The sequence below is a fragment of the Copadichromis virginalis genome, linkage group LG14, assembly GCF_057382275.1.
Source record: "Copadichromis virginalis isolate Kocher_CV1m ecotype Utaka linkage group LG14, C_Virginalis_male_GT1.1, whole genome shotgun sequence".
In the NCBI taxonomy this organism is placed as follows: domain Eukaryota; kingdom Metazoa; phylum Chordata; class Actinopteri; order Cichliformes; family Cichlidae; genus Copadichromis; species Copadichromis virginalis.
Window position 1 is genome coordinate 28,906,700 of NC_140631.1, and position 20,316 is coordinate 28,927,015.

Below are 20,316 nucleotides of genomic sequence, written 5' to 3' on the forward strand. Positions count from 1 at the left end.
TGAGAGCATTTCAAGTTGCTATACATCAATACAACCATTATAGTCCAGATTTTAATAATATGTATGCATTAAGTGCATAGTAATTACATAAATTGCAAAAAAGTGCAATAAACTGCATAAAAATTGAAAATCGTTTTTGATTTTTTAAACATATATTTCTAGTTAGAGAAATTTAAGAGGCTTATCCCTCAAAACTGTAAATTCAAAAAAGTTGCACAAAATATTTTCCTACCACAGGAAATTTATTTTGAGTGTCTTCATAGTTTTATTTTTGAAATACACCAATTTTTATATACTGCAGAAAAAACAAAAATAAATATTATACTGCAAATTTGCAAAAAAGCAGCATATGCATCAAAATAAACTATTTCCAGCAGTGCAATATGAGTCCTAAGCATCCCAGAAAGAACACAGAAAGTCATAAAGTCAAAGATAACTTTTAAAAACACCAGTATAGGCTCATGAGCCCCTGATGGTAAAAAAAAAACTACATTTCCGCGAAAACTTCCTTATTTGGGCAGGTAATGGCAGACATGCAAAAGTTCGCGCTGACGTCTATTCCAACGTAGGAAGTGTTATGAACACACTAGGATTCACACGGAAGTGGAGGTAAGTGACGGACAAGGTAAGCGACTCATGTTGTAACTGACGTCAGACGCCGGAGATTTTGGCGGAAAATTAAAGCAAATGGTACTTTAGATTTGAACAAATTCATTTAAGCTTCAGTATTACCAAATACACTTATCAATTGTCTTATAACTAACACTATTTGTCTAAATAATCTCCAACACCCTGGAGAACAACGAGGAGAGTTTAGAGGCTCTCAAAGATTATATTGATCAGTGCTTTCAGGATCTCGTGATGAAGAAGACCCCGTGTGCAGCTTCCCCGGCCAAACCTGAGACGCCGTCGTCGAAAAGACAACGCCAGGCAGATTCCCCCGGCTCAACATCACCAGCCGGCAAAGATATTGCCGACATATTGGAGTCAATCGACAAGCGATTGTCCAGTTTCGACGCAAGGCTGTCCTTGGTGGAGATTCTTCACCGAGAATTTAAATGCTTGCGAGAATCCCTGGAGTACAGCCAGCAGCAGGTGGAAACGCTTGCTGCTGAAAATGCCACGCTAAGGGAGTCGGTGAAATGTCTCACAGATAATGTTACCCAGCTCAATAGAGAAAATAAAAAAATAAAAGAAACAGTTATCGATCTACAAGCTCGTAGCATGCGTGATAATCTGGTATTTTCTGGTATTCCAGAAGCTGCTGGAGAGGACGCGGAGACCACGGTAAAAAGCTTCATCAAAACCCACCTGAAGCTGCCGGAGGACACTGTGAAGAACATCGTCTTCGATCGGGTACATCGCCTCGGCCCCATTCGGGCTACGGCCGGGAGACCACGTCCTATCGTGGCCAAATTCGGCCACTTCAAACAAAAGCAACATGTGAAAAGCCGCGGCAGGGAATTAAAAGGAACGGACTTCAGCGTGAACGACCAGTTCCCCAAAGAGATCTTGGAACGACGCAGGGTCCTCTTCCCAATCCGACGCGGCTTCATCCAGAAGGGCTCCTGCGCTGTCATCGCTGTGGACCGGCTGTACGTGGATGGACAGCTCCACCGCGACCCCAACATCACTCCGTGGCTGTATTAACCTCACACCAGATAAGAATCAGCTGCACCCTTTCCCTATCCACTCATACTAACTTGCATTAACATCTGTTTAACTTACCAGCATCAAATCGCATCTTAAAGTGTGATTTCATAGCAGAATTAACACCGTCACTCTCCGTCAGTGATTTAATTGGAATGTTTACGTTTTGTTTTTTTTTCTTCTCGTTTTTTTTTTCCTCTCTCTCCCCCCCTCTTGGTTTTATGCTGCTCACCCCCGTCCTTGGTTTCTTTCTTTATTCCTTTCACTGCCTCGATCACCTGCTTCGACACTCATCCACAAACATCCTTTATTTCGACACATACATGCTCAACGGCAGCACATTTACTTCAGTCAGACAGTGTACACAGTCGTTTAGGATACACACACTTAAGCCAAGCCTACTCATATTAGTAATTATGCATACACAAAGTCAGACTCAGGGAGCATCTCGCCACACATTTTTTCTCTCTCTCCTTCTCTTTATTTATGAACAAGTGACGTATTCTCTCCACCTGTCTAAGCGACGCACACAGCATACATCCCTAGTTATACACAAACATCTATGGGTACACTGAGGTTCATTACATGGAATATAAATGGAGCTGGCTCCAGAGTAAAGAGGTTAAAAATATTTAACCAACTCAAAAAACTACAGGCAGATGTTGTCCTATTACAAGAGACCCACAGACCTCTTAGAGGTTCGAATGAACTTAAAACACCTGAGTTTCCCAATGTGTTCTCAGCTTGTTATAATTCTAGACAAAGGGGAGTAGCAATTTAAATACATAAAAATATTAATTTCACAGTACTCGATACAGTTATAGATCCAGAGGGCAGATTCTTAATCATTAAACTATCTATACTTGATAAAAAGCTATGTATTGCAAGTGTATATGGTCCAAATGTTGATGATCCCTCATTCTTTCACGGTTTTTTCAGTGCACTCTCTGAACACTTAGATGGCACACTTGTTCTTGGAGGCGACCTCAACCTTGGACTAAATGAAGACATGGACAGGCTCAATACAGCGGGAACTCAGCGTAATTGGCAGTCCACAAATATAATCAAACAGTATATGAGCGACTTTGGTCTTTGCGATGCATGGCGCTCCCTTCACCCCACCAGTAAGGAATATACTTTTTTCTCACATGTCCATCACTACTACTCTCGTCTGGATTATTTTTTGGTCAGCAGCTCACTGCTGAACGACATTTCAGACACTGAGATTCACCCTATAGCTGTCAGCGATCATGGTCCTGTATCTTTAACACTAATGCACAAGAATAATACCACGCCAAGAAAAAACTGGAGATTTAATATATCACTACTTAAAGATGAAGACTTTATTAAATATTTTAAAAAAAGAGTGGACTTCATATTTGGACTATAATGACACTCCCGAAACATCAGCTTCTGTTCTATGGGAAGCAGGGAAAGCTGTGATGAGAGGTAAAATAATTTCTTTCTCATCACATAAAAAGAAAAAAGAAAACAAAAATATTCAGGAATTAGAAAAAAACATCAAATCACTAGAAGAAGCCTACGCGTCCCACCAAGATCAGGAAACATTGAACAAAATACGCAAAACAAAACTAGAATTAAATGAGATAATAGATAAAAAAACAAAATTCTTAGTACAAAGACTATGCCTACAAAATTATGAACATGGTAATAAATCCGGTCAATTTCTAGCAAACCAGCTAAAAATAAATAAAGAAAAAACAACTATATGTGCTGTTCAAGATTCATCTGGGAACACAATATATGAACCGATACAAATAAACAACATTTTTAGGGATTTCTATAAAACGTTGTATTCAACACAAATAAACCCATCTAAAAAAGATAATTGATTAGTTTTTGGACAACATAACTCTTCCAAAATTATTGGACACTCAAGCAATGGCACTGGATTCACCACTGACACCAGGTGAACTCCAGGAAGCCCTGATAAGTATGCCCAATAATAAGGCTCCAGGTCCAGACGGCTTTCCTGCAGAATTCTACAAAGAATTCTGGTCGATTCTAGCACCAGTTTTCTACAGAACGTTGCTGGAAATTAAAGAAAAGGGCAGACTTCCATCAGATATGAATTCTGCAAACATTAATCTCCTGCTAAAACCAGGCAAAGACCCTGTATATCCCTCAAGCTATCGTCCAATATCCCTTATAAATGTAGACCTTAAAATAATCTGCAAAGCTCTCTCAAAGAGACTGGAGAAAATAACCCCCCTCTTAATTCATCCTGACCAAACTGGTTTCATAAAAGGTAGGCACTCATCAACAAATACACGTAGATTACTTAATTTGATAGACTACTCATACAGTAAAAACCTAGAAACTACAATATTCTCTTTAGACGCAGAAAAAGCATTCGACAGAGTTAACTGGAAATTTCTATTTGCAACTTTACACAAATTTGGTTTTGGATCTTCTTTCATAAACTGGTTAAAAATATTATATAATTCCCCAACAGCTTGTGTTAGAACAAATGACCAGACATCCTCCAGCTTCTGTCTCTTGAGGGGCACCAGACAGGGATGCCCACTCTCCCCTTCACTGTTTGCAATTTTTATTGAACCACTAGCAGCAGCAATTAGACAGAATTCAGTAATTAAGGGCATAAAATGCAAGAACGTGGAACATAAAATCAGCCTTTATGCGGATGATGTGTTACTCTTTCTCCAAAATTCACAAACCAATATCTCTGGGGTGATTGAACTGATAAACTCTTTTGCAAGAATATCAGATTACTCAATTAACTGGTCAAAATCTACAGTCCTACCGATTAATTGCTCCTTCCATAATTCCTCTTCTACACCACTGCAATCGGGAAATATAAAATATTTAGGTATTAATGTTTCTCCCAAGCTTGCAGATCTAACTAAATTAAACCATATCCCACTTTTAAAGAAGGTAGAAGATGATCTGGCTAGATGGAAATGTCTACCCATATCACTCATGGGAAGGGTTGCCGCTATAAAAATGATGGTCTTACCAAAAATAAATTATTTATTCTCAATGATCCCAACTAAACCGCCACAAGATTGGTTCAGATCTCTAGATTCATGTATGTCCAAATTCCTTTGGAAAAATAAACCCCCACGTATAAGCTTAAAAACACTACAAAAGACCAAGGATAAAGGAGGACTAGAACTGCCTAACTTTCAGCACTACTTCTTAGCCACCAGGCTTCAGTTTATCTCAGGATGGCTAAAACATACCGTCTTAGATGAACCTTGGCTAGATGTAGAACAAGCACTCTGCGATAATCTAGAGATCTCAGACCTACCATTTATCAGCTCAAACATCCAACGACATGAATGCTTTAAAAGCATCAACATCAGCTCTTCTCTGACAGCATGGTGGGAGTTTCTAAAATTGACGGCGTCTTCATTAATCCCATGCAAACGTACACCTATCTGGAACAACCCTGACATATTACAAAACAATAATATGATAAACTTTTCAGATTGGAGTGGTAAAGGAATCAAATATTTAGAACATATACTAGAAGGAACAGAATTTATTTCATTTGATGGACTAGTTACAAAATATGGGATCAACAAGAAAAGATTTTTAGAATATCAACAAATTAAATCCATAGTAAAAAAGAAATTTAAACCGGGTCAAGTTGAACTACAAACACCACCAAGTGTGGTTCAATTTCTTACTCTTAAAACCCCCAAATTACTATCCAAAATATACAGAATGCTTTCTAAAACAGATGAATCAATATCACTTCCTATTGCAAAATGGGAAGCGGATTTATCAGTTAACTTAGACCTAAACTTCTGGTCTCAGATTTGCTTAAAAACCTTTCATCTAATTAGAAATCCCAGTCCCAATTAATTCAATACAAAATATTACATAGAGTGCACTATACAGGTCATCGGATGTTCAAGATGGGCTTTACGTCTACCAACAACTGCTCACACTGCCAAACCAATTCACCGGACAATTATATCCACGCTCTTTGGTTCTGTCCACCAGTTCAGAAGTTTTGGCGCGAGATATGTGAAGACTTATCGAAGTGTCTGAAATGTAACATTCCAACTTCCCCCTTAGTGTGTTTGTTGGGCAGCTTAGATAATGTCACTTCAGAAAAGAATATAGCCCATATGGTTTTCACTGCCCTATGCATAGCCAAGAAAACAGTCCTCATGAACTGGAAAAATAAAAATAATCTTAATTCTAACCAATATAGAAATTATCTATTAGATTACATTAGCCTTGATACAGCCTCTGCCACCACATCAGATCAATTGCTCTGGGCTCCTTTGATCAGCTCCATCACCTAGTGGGGGTGGGGGGTCATAGTTTGGTCCCGCCTTCACTGTTGTGATTGGTGTGGGGGTAGGGACAGGCTTAGGGCGTCGGGGGGTTCCCCGGAGGCATCTTCCTTGGGGGGCTCAACCCGGGGTAGCGGTCATGTCCGGTTAGGGGCTCTGTTGGCTCTCAGGTGACTGTTTCCTCGCGGCTGCGTGCAGCGGGGCTAGGGGAGGGTCTGTGCTGACGGACGTGGGTTACTGACCTGGTAGCCTGGCTGCCCCTGGGTGGGTCCGGGATGGGCGTGAGGTTCTGGGGGCGCTCCGTCTCTGGGCTGGGACCCGGACCGGGCCTCGGGGGCTTGGGTCCTGGTTGGTGTGTTGCCGGGGTTGTGGGCGGGTGGGTGCATGGGGGCCCAGCCCTGGAGCAGGGTGCCGCCGGTGCATCGAGCCACCTGGGGGGCTCTTCAACTGGTGGGGGAGATTGTCACATCTTGCAGGAGCTTTCCTCTCCTCAGGAGCTCCCTCTGCAGGAGGGGGAGATACAGGAGAGGTGGAGGAAGATCTCAGCCTGGGTGTTTATTGTCTTATGTAGTCTGGAAGATGAGTGGATGGTGGGGTGGGTGCAGTTTTCTCTGTGGTGGGGTTGGGTGGACTGTCCCGGGCTCTGTGGGGCCGGGAGGCGCTGCTGCACTGGGCCCCGGTCTGGATGGGCCTGGGCCCCCTTTCCCTGGCGGGTCGCGGAGTATGGGGGTGCCTACTGGGGTCAGCGGGGGAGCTGGCCCCAGGGAGGGGTCACTTGCCCCTCCCTTCCTTCCCTCCCCATCTCCAGCTGCCTCCCTCTTCCCGCTCCACCACAACCACCCACACATGCAGGGCCTTGGAGTAGGGGTATGTCACCAGGGTGCAGACGAGGCTACCCCCCCCCCCCCCCCCCCGTCCCCTTCTGGCTGCCTCTGCCTCAATTTTATCCCACAACTTAGACATTCACACTACTCACACTCTCATTACACATACATATAGGATCTTGGGGGTGGGCACAATACACGGAATCCAAAGTACCATCAGGGTGTACACCCCACCCCTGGCGTCGTTGCCCACCTCTCAATTTTAAATACACGTAGACATTGAGGGCTAGCAGGAGGGACCATGCGCTTACCTGCTGCTCTCTGGCAGGTAGCTCCATGCCCTCCTGGGTTTTAAATGCACCTTAGAACACACATGCATCAACACTACAATGAGCGGGTGGAGGGAGGTTTGGAGTCTTCTCTCACCCCCGTTCTCTGCGACCTGCTGGAGCGGGGGGGCTAGGAGGAGGAGTTGGCCGTCCGACTGCGGTCTGGAGTGTGGGGCCTTCCTGCTGCTGCGGAGTCGGGGCGGTCTGCCTCCCCCCACCGCAGGGAAAAGGGTAACACCACCTGGGTCTGGGTGCAGTTCCCCCCTCCAGGGGCAAGGGTACCTAGACCCGGTTTGTAGAGTACGCTTGGGGAGTGTGATCGTGTGTACAGCGTCTCTTTATGTCTGTCTCCACGTTGGTTGAGTGTGGAGTAAGTGCATATGAGAGCATGAGGGTGGGAATGGATGTTTGTATCTGTGTGTGCCTGTATGTCTGTGTCTATATGTCAGGTTGGGTGTCAGGCGCCACCTCTCTGGGGACATCTCAGGCCCTCCAAGGTTTGGAGGCCTATCTCCCCCTACCACCACTTCCCCTGCCAGTGGCGGACCCCCTCAGACATCGGTGCGTTGGTGGTTCTCTGTGTCCGGGGATGGGCGTCCAGGTACACACCGGCTCACTCCTTGGCGGCCGCTTATCGGGGCCCGGAGCCTGGGGCTCGCTCGGGCCACTTCGGAGGTGGGGTGCCCCCGGCCTCTCGGCCTGGGGCTCGGTCACTCAGGCGCGGCTGGCTGCCGGCGGAGCTCACGGGCGCGTCACTGCAACTCCCCCTGGCTTCTGCTCCGCGGCTGCTGAGTGAGCCCTCATCTGGGACTCTCCTCAGCTCTTTCTGGGACAGTGGCGCGGCTGCCCCTCTGTTGGTCTTCCTTGGTCTCTTGTGTTCTGGGGGCCTCTGGATGTCTGGAGTTTTGATCTCCTCCATACCTGCTTCATGCCCTGGAGGACGGGGCTGTGGCCCCCCCACACCCTCTAGCAGATTATTACAAGAAGGAACCTTTTAAAAAACAAAAAACAAGCGCGTCCATGCTCACAGGTGTACACACGGGTGATCACACCCACAAACTGCACCCTTTTTGGCTCCTACCTCAGGGCACACTGTGTTCTGTTGGTCTTGTGTGCTGCACAGTGGTGTTTAGTGTTTGGTATTTGCTGTCGTATTCCCATGTATCATTGTGGTGTTGTTTGTTCTGTTGCTCTTGTTCTCTTCTGCTTGTTTTCTTTTTTCTTTCTCAGCAGGTGACCCAGGTGATTGATATATGCATTTTTTTCTTCTCTGCTCATTCTGTTGGTTTTTGTCTTTTGCCCTTCTCCCCCGTCCCTCTTCTCAGCTTTTTCTCTTTCCCTCTTTCTTTCTCCCCTTCTTTCCCCCAGTCAAGTCTGTCCCGTATTCAGTAAGTGAAAATAAAAGAAACAATAAAAGGTGAATCAAATGGACCATTACGGCAAGGCTGGGATGGTCAATTTGGTAAAGTAAATCCGTTGGGCATCTTTCTTTGCCTTTAGACAACAATTCTGATGGCAAAAGAGCCAAACGGGACAGGCAAAAAAAAAAAAGAAAAAAAAAAAGGAAGTATTATGAACAGCTGATCGGATCGGCAAAGCGCGTTTCTGAAATATTATGTTTTTGTTGCTGCGAGCGCTTTTTTTTTTTTTTTTTTTTTGAACTTTTATTGCCAAAAATAACAAGGCAATTCACATCAACAACATGACCTGAGACCAAATCTGCTGCATATAATGGTGGGGGTTATTCAAAAACTTAATTTAAAAGAAAAAACATATATACACATATACATATACATACTTACATACCAATACCTAAGCACAGATGTAACAATGTTAAGGCTTGAGTGTCCTTTCAAGATATTTTATAATTAGTCTCCATTTTTTTCTCAAAGGTCGGCACTTTTAGTTGTAGTTGAGCTGTTATCCGTTCCATCGTATAGACATGTCTAGTTTTCAGAAGCCACTGGGCAACTGTGGGTGTTTCTGGTTTGAGCCAGTGAATTGTTATCATTTTCTTGCAGGCGTGAGGAGGAGATGGAGGATAAAGTGCTGCTCATAGGAGAAACCATCAGGAAAGATATCCAACAAAAAGATCAGGGAGGTTGACTGACAATATGTTTTGTATAATGTTCTTGACATCCATCCAGTACTGTTGTATGTAAACACAGTCCCAAAAAATACGCGTCTGGTCCCCCACAAACCCACACCCTCTCCAACACTTATCACTCACACTACTTTTGGATAGAAAGGTTTTCAGTGGAGTTCTAAAAAATCTTAATTTAACCTTCCAGTCAAATTCCTTCCACATTTGACTACCCACCCCTCTATGGCAGCCACAACAGACACTCTCCCATGTGACATCATCCAACATTATATTGAGCTCCATTTCCCATTGTTGTTTTATATGATAGGTATTATCAGACATGTCAATCAGCAGCTTCTGGTAGATCAAAGACACTTGGTTTTTCAATGTACCTGACTTTTCAAGCAGTTTTATAAAATGGTTTTCCAACCCGATTGGTTCTCTTCTAATATTGTCCCAGTCTTTATGCTTTGTAATGCAGTCCCTTAACTATAAGTATCTATAGTGGTCCCCTGGGGATAAAGCATATTTAGCCCTTAGCTGGGCAAAACTTTTAAGAGTATTCTTTTCAAACAGCTGATTGACTGTAATCAATCCTTTCTCCGCCCACCTTTCAAAACTCCGATCTGACAACGATGGAAGGAACTCAACATTTCCATTTATGGGAACCGCTCGAGACATGGTCAAATTCCCTTTTAACATTTTTAACACTTGGTTCCAAATCTTTACGGTATGCTTGACCCATGGGTTAGTTATTTTAATCTTTTTCCGTGATTGGGGGTTGAGAAATGGGAGACTCCGAAGGGAGATACCTGGTAATGAATACTCTTCCATAGATACCCACTGCATTTCTGAATCACGAATAATCCAGGCAGCCATTGATTTTAATTGAGCTGCCCAGTAGTACATTCTGAAGTTCCTTTCCAGACATTAACATTTTGAGTCTGACCCTTGGTCATTTATTCTGCCAGATAAATTTGGATGTAATGCGTTTTAATAATTTGAATGCAGACTGTGGGATCAAAATGGGTAGGTGCTGAAATAGGAATAATAGGCGTGGAAGAATATTCATCCTTATACATTCAATCCTCCCCATAAAAGTGAGTGGGAATAGGTTCCATCTGTCTAAGTCTCCCTTAATCTCCTTGAACAACCAATCATAATTGAGTGCAAGTAGCTGATTGGTTTTAGGAGTAATAATTACCCCCAAGTATCTGAAGCCCTGTTTGGAGTGTCTAAAAGATACAAGATGATCTAGCTGTGTGGGCCAGTTGCCAACAATCATTAACGCCTCAGATTTATTTGTATTTATTTTATAACCTGACACTGTACCATAATCTTTAAGGTTGCTCAGAAGGGTCGGGACAGAGGTGACTGGATTCTCTAAAAATAGCAGAATATCATCTGCGAAAAGTGACAGTTTATGTTGTGTATTGGTTTCATCTCTAATTCTTTGTATGAGAGGGTTGGATCTGATCAGTTCAGCTAACGGTTCAATACTAAGAGCAAATAAGGACGGCAATAACACTTCACCCTGTCTAGTGCCACGGCCTAGAGAGAAAAAGTTAGAGCAGTGACCATTAACCCTTACCCGAGACCTGGGGTTTTTATATAGTGTTTGGACCCATGAGATAAAAGTCTCATTAAAGCCCATATGCCTGAGAGTCTGTTGCAGGAAGTCCCAATCTACCCGGTCAAAGGCCTTTTCCGCATCCAGGCTCAAAAATATTGAAGAGGTATCCCTTTCCTGTGCCATAATCTGAAGATTGAGGGCCCTTCTAACATTATCTGAACCTTGTCTATGGGAAATAAAACCTGTTTGGTCAGGTTTCACTAGTTTTCTTATATGTTTTTGAATTCTATTTGCAATAATGGCTGTAAGAATTTTTAAATCAACACAAAGCAGGCTGATAGGGCGATAAGACATGCATAAAGTCGGGTCCTTACTTTCTTTATGGATGACACTAATAATAGCTTCAGACCATGACTGAGGGGGATCACTTTTAAATAATGCATAATTATAAACTTTGCATAACAATGGTGTTAGCTCTTTTTCAAAAAATTTGTAATACTCCCCAGGCAGTCCATCCACTCCGGGGGACTTGTTGTTTTTCAGTTTTCCAATGCTGTTTTTCATTTCTTCAATGGTGATTGGATTTGTTATTAGTTCAGCTTCTTCCTGAGACAGTTTACTAAGATTTATCGGGTTAAGAAATTGTTCAATCTTTTCAAATTTATTTGGGACATTTTCTTCTTTATACAATTCCTGATAATACAAAGAAAATGCTTTTGCAACTTCCTTAGGTTGGCACACAATTTTTCCAGAGTTTGGACATTTAATTTTATGAACAACCCTACTTGATTGCTCTTCACGCAGCTGAAATGCCAGCAGTCGGCTTGCCCGATTGCCGTATTGGTAGTACTTTTGATTAACAAAGCGTAGTTGTCCCTCCGCCTTATACGTTAGTAAATCATCCAACTTTTGCCTCTGCTCTTTCAATGAGTTCAAAGTTCCAGTGTCTTTAGTTACCTGATAGACTTTCTCTAATTTCTTAATTTTGTTTTCTAGTTCTGTTTGTTCTGCTAATCTCTCCTTTTTCAGTCTAGATGAAACTGCTATAATATTACCTCTCAAATAACTTTTGGCACTCTCCCACAAGATTGAAGGAGACACCTCATTATTATCATTGAATTGAATATATTCAGTCAGACTGTTTTGAAGTTCTTGTCAGGTTGTTTCATTATTCAAGATAGATACATTGGCTCTCCAATATTTAAAATTATTGTTTGGATTCAGTCTTAATGTGAGACAAACCGGGGCGTGATCAGAGATAGTGATTGCTTCTATGCTACACTGTCTAGTCCTATAAAGGTCCGTCCTAGGCATTAAAAACATGTCTATCCTTGAATGGCTGCGATGTACATGTGAATAAAAAGTAAAATCTTTTTCTTGGGGGTGGAACTGGCGTCACACATCCACTAGGCCCAATTCCTTAATCATTGTATTTAAACTACAAGATTTTTTGGATTTGGGGCCATTGTGTGTCGGGAGTCTGTCGACAGCTGCTTTCAAAGTACAATTGAAATCACCTCCCACCAAGATCATTCCTTCAGATTTGTCTGCTATTAATGATGCAATATTCTTGAAGAAATTTGGACAGTCCTCGTTTGGTGCATATAAATTTAGTAAAGTAATTTTAGACCCCCCTACAGAGCCAATCACCATTACGTAGCACCCTTCCCTATCCGCAAATGTTTTTTCATGGTGCAAATATGTTGACCGGTTAACAAGAATTGCAACTCCTCTTTTTCTCCCATCCTGATAAGTAGAGCTATATTGTTGTTCAACCCACTCTCTCCTCAACTTCCTATGTTCCTTTTCAGAGAGGTGAGTCTCCTGGAGCATTGCTATGGAGCACCCAAAGTTTTTCAGTTGGTTCAGTACCTTTTTCCTTTTAATTGGACTATTCAAACCCTTTACGTTATACGAAACACAAATTAGATCTTTCATATCTTAGACTCATATCCTATACAGACAAAACTAAATTATTATACTCAATGAAATAGTGGTCCACAATTGGTCTCAGGCCAAGATAAACAAAAACATTTAGAACTAAACAAACAAAGAACATTAAGAACAGTAGCTTCCACGTACCTGACTGGATTAATAGCAACCTGAGTAATCCAGTCCCCGGTGTACCCTGGGCGGAGGATGGTGACGATGGGGGGTATCCACTTGTGTGCGCACTTTCCATCCATTGTACAAGCAAATTTTATTTTTTTTATCTCTTCCTAACATTTATGTCCAAGAAAAACTAAAATGAACTCGGCGGGAGTGACATCTCAGTCCTCCATAAAGAAAGTTTTTATTTCGGCAAGGGAGAGGGTCATACCTGCCCTAGTTCCCTCAGCGGACCATCGGCACCAGGATAGCTCCGTTTCCATGCGCTCCCTCTGGTCGACTCGCACTTGTATCCCCAGCTCTTGAAGCGTCGGCAGGGCTTCCGTCAAACTTGAGAACGTCTTCTCACCACCATCCTTGAACAGTCTCAGTTTTGCTGGAAACACACACTTGGCTCTGATGTTTTTCAGCTTTAATTGCTTTACCGCATCTCGTACCAGTGCCCTCCTCCTTTGCAGTTCATGGTCAAAATATATCTGCGTGCCCTTATATAAGACACGCTTCTGGTCCCAGGCTTGTCGTAGAATGGTCTCTTTCACGGAGAAGTCCCAGAATCTGACCACCAGTGAGCGCGGTGCTGCGTCGGGGTTCTTGGGTTTAGCAGCAATGGCTCTGTGTGCTCGCTCTATTCCAATGTTAAGATCAGCGGGAAGTTGAAGAGTTGATTTACACAGCTCTAGTACAAACAGCTTAACATCTCTCCCCTCACTCCCTTCTGGGACACGATAGATCCTCAGGTGGTTTCGCCTTAGTCTATTTTGCATGTCCTCGCATCGTGCTGTGAGATCCATTTCTCTATGTAACAAGTACCAGAGAGCTCGTTCATGGCGCCTGGTGGAGTCTTCGTTGTCGCCGATCCGCTCCTCCATCTCCGTTGTTCTGTTTTCCAGCTTTGTCATATCTTCTCTCAAAATCTTGAAAGACGCCTCCAGTCTCGTCAGAGCTTGCTGTGTTTCCATATGCCCATCTTTGTTATCTTTTCTTATCTTCTCCAGTTCTGCTAATATCCTCGTATCTGCATCACGAGTGCTAGCAGTAGCATTAGCATCTGCATTTGAGGACAAAGTTATTTGCTTCAAATGCTCGCCTTTATCTTTATTTTGATCCTGTTTGCTGGATCCCTTGCCTCTCAGGGACGATGCCATGCCGGTTGGAATGGAAATTGCCAACTTTTAAAATTGTAGTTAGGAGTAATGTATTCATCTGGACGGAGCTCGTTCCTTATGCTGCTTTACTAGATCATGGCATCACTGGAAAGCTCGCTGCAAGCGCTTTTTATGCAGTTTTTGCAAAGCTATATGTGGAAGGAAACTGTGACCTAGGACAAGCTGATGGCATAAGAAGTAAGTACAACTCCTCCGGTTTCATATGCAAAAAAATTATTGCGCTAGCTTACGTGGTTGCAGAGCTACCGGGATTTAAGAATAGTTACGCAAAACAGAGCATGCCCGCTCCGACCGGCTTTAAAGTGATAAAACACTCATAAATATTGTGTTTTACATCTAATTGCCTCAAGGCCTTATTATATTCTCCACACATACACTTGAACATATAAAAGTGATGATCACCTCTTCCATTGAATTGAGTGTTTTAATACTACTACTACTCTACCTAGTAATTACCTCCTGTATTTATTTAAAGCTTCACTTTGGAATAGTTCCTTGTGAAGTCTGAACCTGTCAAGTGACAGTCTGCTTTGTTTGCACCTAGTCTGTTTCCCTGCAGTATTCTGGATGGATGAAGAAAAAAAGTCTATGAAGTAGCATGTCAATCATAAAACAGTGCTGAGTAAAGTGTAGGTGTGCAGCAGACTCAGTTCGCCATCCAAATAGGTTGGTTGGTTGAGTGGGGACGGGCCAGACAGTGTGTTAAAAAGTGATGACATGCTTGATGCTTGATGAAGACTTGTACTGGGTGATGCCTTGAATGCCCTGCCATAAACTGAGAATTTTTTGTATTGCTAAAGCGGAAGAGTTTGGCCCTGGTTGTTTTAAGATTAGCTTTATTCCTTGACCGAAACACACCATTCTTCTCTCTTCCCTATACATCTCTCTCACTAATGTATTGCTGAAAAAACAGGGCTTTTTTTAGTTCTTGTGGAAATGTGCTTGAAGATGGTGACATCCTCTGTGTGCTTTCCGATGAAGGAGGACACAGATTCAGTGTACTCATCCAAATTCACACAGCCATCATGAGTAGCTGCATCTTTAAACATGTGTAAGTCTGTGTACTCAAAACAATCCTGCAGTGCTGAGACAACTGGTGGTTCTTCTGGCAGGTCTGGTGCATTTCAGCAGTGATGTGTATGAAGGCTGCAACAACACTGTAGTCTTGTCTAAAGAAATGATGTGAGGGTGCACAGCTGCTTTGTAGACATCACACATTTTGGTGTACACTTTATTCAAGCAGTTCTCTCCTCTTGTAGCAAAGTCCACATGTTGGTACTGATTGGGTGGTACTGTCTCAACATTTTCAAGATTAAAGTCACCAGTCACAATGAAAAATCCATCTGTATGTACAGTCTGGAGTTTGATGATAGGTTTTTACAGTTCTGTTAGTGCTTTTCACCGTCGTTTGACCCAGTGTTTTGAGTTTTCTTATATTTTGATGTTTATTGTTCATGTTCAAGTCTCATTTCGTTATCTTAAGCTCACATCCATTTTATGTGTTTCAGTAATGTCTCTGTCTCCTGTCTTCTCATCTTGTTTACGTTTCCCTTCTTGTGTTTAATTCAGTCTCCTCTGTTTGTGATGTGTAGTCTCCTTGTCCATTTAGGTTCCCCTTGTGTCTCTGCCCTGTGTCCCTCTCTGTGTTTATATGTATATGTCCCTTTTCCGTTCCCATGTTCCCCTCATGTTCATTCCATTTCTCCTGCCTATCATGTTTATCGATGTTCCCATGCCCCCCCCCCCCTCCCCCCCCCCTCTCTCTCTCTCTCTCCCTCTCTCCTGTCCAGCTTGCATCCCAGGTTATTTCTCTCCATGTTTCCTGTTTTATTCAATTTCAAATTCAATTTCAAATTCAAATTCAAATTCAAATTCAAATTTTATTTGTCACGTACACAGTCATACACAATACGATATGTAGTGAAATGCTTGGACAACTGCTCGTGACCTAAAGAAAACAAAAAAGGATAAGGCTATGAATAAGATAGGAAATAAATATGAAAAATTAAAAAGGGTAAATTTAACTAGGAAGGAATAAAATATAAATTAAGGTTAAAAATGAAATAACTGTACAACACAAATTAGAATGAAGGGTAAATTTAACTGGGAAAGAATAAGATAAAATATATAAATTAAAGTTGAAAATAAAATAACTGTACAACACAAATTAGAATGAAGGGTAAATTTAACTGGGAAAGAATAAGATAAAATATATAAATTAAAGTTGAAAATAAAATAACTGTACAACAAAATACACAATATAGAACTATATAAGAATGTATGAAGAAATATAAATAAATATATACACAATAACAGCAGCTGTACAAGTATTAACTGGAAATGAAGAATATAATGTAATGTCCAGTGGACACCAGAGAGTGTTAATTTAACTCTTTTTGGAGAGTTGGTACGTTAACTCTGATTTAGTGTTAAACACCAAATCTGTCTGGAGTTGATAATTTAACACTTGGTGTTAAGAGTTTATATATTAACTCTCAAAGAGTATTTTAGTTTAACTACGTAAAAGTTATCTTCTAATTCATTCTAAAAAGCGGGAATTTTACTGTTCTGAACTTCTAGAAATTTCTTTTGGAAATAAACATTTACTAAAAAGACGCAATGGTTTTTGAAAAACATTTATTCTGAACTGTGCACCACAATTTCAAAACATTTTCTGAAAGATGTAACAGTGTACATGTTCTCACTTTCATTAGAATTTTGTTTATCAAAAGGTCTGACATAGGTGAGCTGGTAAATGCAAATAACAGCATTCTCATCACTTATTTCTTCAATACAATATGCATGTCCTTCATTCATCACTTTGTGGAACTTCAACGCACTTCCGCTCTCCCCCATATTCCATCTTCACAAGCATATCCTGTGCGGAGATTGAATAAAAATTAGTTGACACTAATTAATGGCACAAATAATCCAGTAAACAATTGCAGCACAGTAAAACAAAAAGGAATCCTCTTTGAGCCATTACTTGTGTAAAGTATTTTCCCAAAAGACAAGGACACAGACAACAGGTAATACTGAACTAAATGTAAAACCTCAACCTTTTTAATTTTTACCTAAACCGTGTGCACAAAACTCTGGAGGGATCTATGCTAACCAGTCAGGAAGTCTGCTACTGCTGTTTGCTCGTTTTTTTTTATATGGGCGATCGTTTTCAGGCTTCAAGTAGCACCATTATACCAACATTTCACATTCTACACATTGTTTTAGGTGTATTTGACCAAAAGTTTGACTGAAAATTCACATGCAAGCTTTTTTTCCAAGGCTGTGGTATTTTCCCGCAAACAATACCTTTCAGCTAGCTAACACAGAATATTATGCTATCAGCGAGCAACATGGCTAATGCCTTTCACACAGCTTTGTCTCAACTCCAAAGAGCCACAGAAGTAAAAGCTAATAGAAATAATTGAAACAATCTTTGAAAAAATGACTTACCAAGCATGGCAAACAACTCAAATATGTAGAGCAAAATGTTCTGAAACGGCTTCACTTCAGCTTCGATTGGAGTCTAATGGTGTCATAGCCCTTGTAGGAGTTCAGAGTTAAGAAGTCAAGAGTTAATGTTTCCATTGTAACACCTCCAGATTTGACATAGAAACACTCATTTTTAACACTCGATTTTAACTACTATCATTTTACACCTCAGAGTTACATTAAAAGAATGTGACTCTACTTGTGCAAGAAGACTATTAACACCAAAACATTTAACACTTTTGAATTTGCTGTGCATGTTTCCAGGTTTATGATTTCATGCCAGAATGAAAAAAAACAAACAGAACAAGAATTCTGACTCTCTCTTAGTCTGCATTTGGGTGTCCAGTGTGCCCTGTGTCTTGAATATCCTGTGCTGCCCCAGCCTCTGTCTAGTGTGCCCTGTGCAGGTCCAACCCGAAAACTCTGTATGCCCTATGCAATCCCAACCCACAGAGTATTCTTGAAGTTCTGCAGAGGCCTGGTAATGAACTAACAATTTGATTTAGGTGTGCTGACCCAGGGTTATATCTAAAACCTGCAGGACACCAGCTCTTGAGGCCTTGAGTTCCCCATCACTGGACTAGGGGAATAGAGGGAACATGAAACACAGAACAGTAACTAAACGTGGTACACAAGGAAGACAGTGACAGAAAACTAAAGACTAGAAACTAAGCATATAACACATCAAGACCAATAAGGAGAACATAAATAAAACTGAATCAAAGAATAGAAGAACCTAAACACAAAAACTTGGTCATGACAGATACCCTTCCAGACACCCCTACGAATAACAAACAAAACAATGTCCAACCCAACCCGGGTAGGTGGCGAGCAGTCCAGGACAGAGGGCTCCAAAAAAACAGTCCAAAGCAAAAAGGTTCAGGAGGCCGACCGCGGAACCAGCGGCAGCGACATCGACAGAGCAGTTCTGGAGGCCAACTGCGGAGCCAGTAGTGGCACCTGAGACAAAGCACCTCTTGTTGACGAGGCCAACCACATGAGATGTTGTAGCTACACAGGCGGAGTAGGTCCGGAGGCCGACTGCATGGAAAGCGGCAGCGACAACACAGTTTAGATGGTAAATGGTAAATGGACTGATTCTTATATAGCGCTTTTCTACTCTTCCTTAGTACTCAAATCGCTGTATACAACTTGCCACGTTCATCCAATCACACCCATTCTCACAAGCACTTTCTCTATACCTAGTACTTTCTAACTACATTCACACACATTCATACTCCGATGGATGCATCGGAGAGCAACTTCCGGTTAGTATCTTGCCCAAGGACACTTGACATGCAGACTAGAGGAGATCAAACCACCAACCTTCGATCAGTAGGTGACCTGCTCTACCTCCTGAGCTACAGCCACCCAGGAGGCCACCTTTTCAGGAAAGATCCTTGGCCAACAGATCTGAAGGACGACGGTGGTGAAGGAGGGACTTTTCAGAAGCAGAGAAAGGAGATGACCGAAACGAAGAGCTTTAGGTGACTTGGATGGCGCCCGTCGTTGGTGCTGCTTGGGGGATGGTTGGCATCGGTGTGGCTTGGTTGATGGATGTGGACGTGTAGGCCGAACACCACATGGACATGTTGGCGTGCTGATCTCTGGCAGAGACCAGCTAGACCAGACGACCTGCAGACCAGACGACCTCTGGTAGAGACGGAACTGAAGCTGCGGTTGGCATGGCAGCCACAGGTGGTTGATCTGATGGCTGGCTGGACTTTGCAAAGCCCCCAGTGGAGACTGGCAAAAGCTGGGCAGACTCTCCAGAGCCCCCAGCAGAGACAGGCGTCGGCTGGGCGGACTCTCCAGAGCCCCCAGTGGAGATGAGAAAGTGCTGAAGTAGTTCACCTGAGCCTCCAGCGGACACAGACAGTGGCATGGAAGCTGTGGGGGGCTGGACCGGCTCTCCTGAGCCTCCACCTAAAATGAGGGAGTGCTGGACCGGCTTATCTGAACCTCCAGTGGAAACGAGGCAGTGCTGGACCAACTCTCCAGAGCCTCCAGAGGACACGAAGAGTGCTGGACCAGTTCACTGCACCACGGCTCTCCTGCAGCTGGGCCCGGGACCACACCTCTGCCACACACAAATACTGGGTCACAGACCCAGTACTGTGACAGCCAAAGTATTTTACCAACTTGGCTAATGCCTTATCTTCGAACTGGGCACTCAGAAATGGAACTCTTGTCTAGATTCATAAGGTTTATTCACAGGCAATATTCAATGATATAAGATTTAGGTAAACGCACACTACCAGTCAAACATTTTAGAACACCCCATGACCTTAGCGCCCAGCGAGGAACTTCTCTTCAGATCCTGTCTGAAGGCTAGACACACTGTGGTGCATGGTCTGATACGATGTCATCCCGGATCCCACGCGAGTTGTGAGCAATTGCCTGGTTTCCAGGGCCAGTTTAGGGAAGTCAGAGGTTTAGGGAGGGCCACGAAGTAAGCTGTCTTGGAGAACCAAATGACAATGGTGAGTATGTGGTTGTTACCTCCAGAGGTGGATAATCCGGTGACAAAGTCCTGGGCTATGTGTGACCAGGGTTGGGACGGCATGGACAGAGGCTGCAACAACCCAGCGGTCAGCTGGAGAACTTGTTCTGGACGCAAACAGAGCAGACCAGGACATATTCACGTACGTTTCGAGACAGCTTTGGCCACCAGAAGTACTGCTGCAGGAAGGCAATGGTGCGGTGCACCCCAGAATGACAGGTAAATCAGGCCGTGTGTCCCCAATGCAGTACATGAGCGCAAATGGAAGCAGGCACAAAGAGCCGACCTGAGTGTC

The 20,316-nt window shown here is 42.8% G+C and overlaps 1 long non-coding RNA gene across 1 annotated transcript; it reads right to left on the reverse strand.

The window, feature by feature from the left end:
- Positions 1 to 16,646: 16,646 nt before the first annotated feature.
- Positions 16,647 to 17,545, reverse strand: LOC146694208 (uncharacterized). The gene is made up of 2 exons (XR_014923876.1): positions 17,480 to 17,545; positions 16,647 to 16,904 (listed from the first exon to the last, which is right to left on the reverse strand). It is a non-coding gene; the product is annotated as an uncharacterized LOC146694208 (long non-coding RNA).
- Between the last annotated feature and the right edge of the window lie 2,771 nt (positions 17,546 to 20,316).